This window comes from Corylus avellana, chromosome 10 (genome assembly GCF_965113065.1).
Source record: "Corylus avellana chromosome 10, dhCorAvel1.hap1.2, whole genome shotgun sequence".
NCBI classification, from domain to species: Eukaryota; Viridiplantae; Streptophyta; class Magnoliopsida; order Fagales; family Betulaceae; genus Corylus; species Corylus avellana.
Window position 1 is genome coordinate 8,066,372 of NC_142499.1, and position 5,052 is coordinate 8,071,423.

General features: G+C 32.9%; 1 pseudogene; it reads right to left on the bottom strand.

Moving 5' to 3' along the window:
- Positions 1 to 3,440: 3,440 nt before the first annotated feature.
- LOC148583306 (uncharacterized) lies at positions 3,441 to 4,791 on the bottom strand (annotated as a pseudogene).
- Between the last annotated feature and the right edge of the window lie 261 nt (positions 4,792 to 5,052).

Here is a 5,052-nt window from a genome sequence, read left to right on the forward strand (position 1 = left end):
TAGACTTCTTTGCGATTGAAAGAAATGTATAATGTGGTTTGAAATCACAAATAAAATACCCAAGTAAGAGAAAGCGTGAAACTTTTTAAGAATCCTTACTTGGTACAAACATCGACAAAGTGTATCACTTTTTTAAGGAAAAATCTCACAAACTTCTTCATCAGAAACCTCCAAACTCTCGAGAGTGTAAATTGAAATGTTCAAAGATTTCTGAATACTTGTCATGATGGTCATCCAACGGGAAGGCAGTAGCTCCCCATCACAACCATGTTCTGACATGCCATCCAATGGTGAAGGCCGATAGCAACACTGGTACATCTCATTACTTGCTCGTTTTGACACTCATCCAACGAGGAAGGCCGAGAGCAACTCTAGTGCATATGTTACTTGCCTGTTATGACACTCATCCATCGGGGAGGATCGAAAGCAACTCCTGTACATCCTATTACTTGGCTGTTCTGACACTCACCCAACAGGGAAGACAGTAACTTCTCATTACATTACCATTCTAACGCCTCATCCAACATGGAAGGCAATAGCTTCTAGTTACATCTCCATTCTAACATCTTCGTTCTAACATCTCATCAAACGGGGAAGGCAAAGAACACTTCTAACACATCTAATCTTCACTCGAACACTTGGGAAAGGAATGGAAAATACAAAAAAAAAAAAAAAAAAGAAGAAGAAGTTTTGACCATTGAATAAGGCCAAATTAAACCTATCAAAAAAGCTTGAGACTTTGAGAGTATATAGTGAATGATCGGTTGTAGGAGGATGGAAAATGAGATTAAAATAGTGTGTATATGATTTATTATGGATTAATGATTATTTTACGATGATACAGTTTGATTTTTATGGATACTTTGAGCTATTTCATTTTTCCTATTGTTAAAGAGTAGATCATTATTGTTTAGGAGTTAATGTGTAAATCAGTTTTATTTTTTTTGTTGGAGTTGATGTCCAAAACTCCAATTGGTTGGATAATGTTTTGATTATATTATAATAATGCTATTTATTCTATAATTTTATTATTGAACAATGTGCATATACATTTATATTTTTTACACGATATATATGTGTGATTGTGTATTGTCCAATTATATACATATGAAGATCCCTAAGTTGTATTATATTTGACCGTGGTCTGAATAAAGGAATTATCATGGTCAAATGTCCTTCCGACTTAACAAAATTAGGGGTAATTACCTTTTCCCCTCATCAACTACAACGCATTGTCACTTTGTCCTCATTAATTGACAATACCATTGCTCGATCCCATCAAACTACCATTTTGTGCCCAAAACCTCATTTCTGTCAGTCAAAGGTGTTAACTTAGACGGTCAAAGTGACAATACGTTATAGTTCAGGAGGCAAAGTGATAATGCGTTGTAGTTCATGGGAGCAAAGTGATGGGTTGACTGTCTGAGTTAATGCCTTTGACTAACAGAATGAAGGTTTTAGGCACAAAATTGTAGTTTGAAGGGGTCGAGCAGTAGGGTTGTCAGTTCATGGGGACAAAGTAACAATGCGTTATAGTTGATGGGGGAAAAGGTAATTACCCCTAAAAATTATTGTTCATAGTTATAAATGGAACTTAAAATTTCATCTAAACTATAACATATCAACCTGAACAATTTATCTTGATAAAGAGAAATAGGTAGGCTTTGGGTGGACAGGTTGGTGTAATAGCAAGGTGTAGTCATGCACCGAACGGACTATGTGAGTCATCATTCTTTTATAACACTGTCATTTAAAGGATGATGTACATGCACGTCGACTTATAACGGTTACTTTGAATCTATGGGTGAGACCTTTTTACAGGTCAACATCCCCACTCATTGAGTGATCGCATGTAGCATTGTGGCCTTGTGGGAACACTTTCTTCAATAAGGAATCAAAGTCTTTTGTCAATGAACAAAGCAATAAAGAATATTCATCTTATTTTAAATTTAATGAAAATGATTATTTTGAAGCTCGGGCATGAGTGTTTCAATGAAATTTATTGAAACTTATATATATATATAAGGTGGGATTTATTCTCACATTGTGCATAAAGAATAATCATGTAATTATATCAGCTACTCAAGGAAAAAATGTAGCGAACAAAGTGGCAGTAATATAGACTTTGGTTCATGTGATGTCCCCGAATATTTTAAAACCCAAAAAGAAATGCATTTTCATACGGTGTTAATATCTTTCATAATACACCCACTCTTATAATTAAAATTGTTTAAAACCTTTTATTGAAAAACCACAAGAAAAAAAAAAAAAAAATCCAACTTTTTAATTCGAACCGAACATTCAACCCCGGACAACCAAACGTTCAATCAAAGCCCTAGCACTAAATGTTCGACCATGAATCACAAGAACATTTGATTTGTAACCCTAGAACCGTTGGATAATAGTATGCCGAACATTCGTATACTATTACACGAATGTTCAAGCCTATCAGAAAAATAATTTTAACCTATTATCCACCATCTCAACCTTATCCACACCCACCCCCCACCTATAAAAAGGACCCCCCCCCCCCCCCCGCGGCAACTCTCAAACTCCATCATTCATCCTCACACCCCAGTAATCCTAACCCTACAGAGAGAATGAGGAGATTTTGAGGTTGTCTAGCCATCTTCAAGGTAAACCTTGATACTCAAGTTTGTTTTCATGTTATCAAATATATATAAATATATAAGGGAAATTTCTAAGAGGAGAGCATATCAATGTGACAAGTGGCAATCAATTATTTAGATAAGTGTATATGTACTTCTGAAAAAGAGAAGTACATGTTTAAGAGCTTGTTTGGGATTGTTGTGGAAAATAGAGCTTTTAGATATAGAGCTTTTGCCTATGAGCTTCTGGCAAAAATGCTATTACTGAAAAACTATTTACATGTTTGGTAACTGCATGTCTTAAGTGTTTTTTTGATGTTACTGATGTTTGGCAACAAAACTAAAAAAATGCTTTTGTTGCAAAAATGACAATAAAGAACATGTAATGATTTTTTTTTAGTATAGGCTGAAAAAAAAAAAAAAAATCATTACATGTCCCTCCAAATATATGTCATTTTACGTGAAATCATGACATGTTTTTCCATAAAGGCCTAAGGTTGGTAATGATTTTTTTTTTTTTCCATTTTATACCAACCTTTTTATATAAAAATGATTAATGTTAGCTTTAACAAGTAAAAATTATTTTGTAATGGTTTATGTAACAAAACGTCAACATTTTCTTTCTTTTGTACTTATAAGTAATAAAAAGTGATGTCAATCATTTTCTTTATTTCTTTTTTAAAATTATTTAAAGTATTTAACATTTCAAAGTATTCAACACACTTTTTAACACCACAACACTTCAAAGTATTTAACACATAAAAAAGAATAACATTCAAGGAGATCCTTACAACATTTTAAATAATTTATAACAAAACAACATTAAAAAAATTAAAATAAATAAAAACATTGGCGGGTCATAAGTAGATTAGCAATATGATCACGCTCAATGTTCATAGAATTTTCATTGGACGTCTCTGATTGTTGTATGCTTGACTAATCTTGTGCTTCATGATCGCCTATACTATCAGTAGGTAGTAAATCCTCATCATCATCATATGGTTGGAACTCAACATCCTTTATTGCATGCTTCCTAATGAAGTTATGAAGAGTCATAAACGCCACTACGATTTTCACTTGTTTATCATAAGGAAAATTCGACGTGCAATGTAATAACTTCCACTTATTTTTCCAAACTTCAAATGTTCTTTCAATAGTGCATCTAAGTGATGAATATGCATGATTAAAAATTTCATGCATACCCCTCCTTTGGCTTCCGCAACGAAAGTCTGGTAAATGATACCGCTCTCCTTTGTATGGCCCCATGTATCCCTTCATGTGAGGATATCCTGCGTCTACCAAGTAATATTTTCCTGCAAAAAATATATGAATAACGATCATAAAAATATTGAAAAATATATTTTTTTCACATATAATTCATAATTGTTATTTTTATTAAATACAAACCTCTAGGTGGGTGTGGAAATCATAATTCTTCCTTCCGAATAGCTTCCAAAAAAATATGTGTATCATGTGCAGTACCTTCCCATCCAGCCCAAACAAAGGTGAAACACATACGAAAATCGCAAACAGTCATAACATTTTGAGTAAGAGTCTTTTTTCGACCAATATATGGTATTTGTTTTGATGAAAAAATTTTAACTGGCACATAGGTTCCATCAATGGCTCCAATACAATCTTTGAAGTACGGCCAATACCGCTCATCATCACGAATTTTGCTTGGAACATCCCTAAACTCTCTATCAATAGGATTAATAATGTCAATCGCCATTTTCGAAACGGCCATTAAAACACTAGTAAAATGTCTACTAATTGTTTCTCCTGAATATTGAAACCTTTCTTGCACTATTCTATTCCCAAACCCATAGCCTAAAGTATTCAAAAACATAGCTACCAACTCTTCAACAATTAATTTCCTAATACCTCTTAAATGATATATTTCCTTCAACTCTTCACACAAGTAAATGAATACATGTATTTCCATTCTGAAATTTTGTTTGCACCTATCAAGATTACCTTGTAAAATCTCCATAACCCACTTGTAACCTATTTGAGAAGAGATCCTACAAGGTTCCTTTGCAATATATGGCATATAATAGTTCTCAACAAATTCTACTGCTGCAGCTATTAGAATAAAAACATCATTTTTATTTTCATTTTCCTCTTCACCATAATCACTATCACTTGTATCATCTTGAGTGCTATAATCACTATTGTCCATGTCTGTAAGGAAAAAAAATAAAGAAATAAACACAAAATAAATATATAAGCACCCATAAAAATAAGAAAAAGAGATTAAAAAAAAAAAAAAATTCAAATAGATCCTTATAGTTTTTCAAATAGTTCAGAACAAAACAACATTAAAAAATAACAATATTATTCCATGCCATGACGATTAATTTTTCTATTTCCCATTTGCTTGATAAAGTCAATCTGCAACTATGGCTCTTTAATAGTCACAAACATCTCTCTATGTGATCTC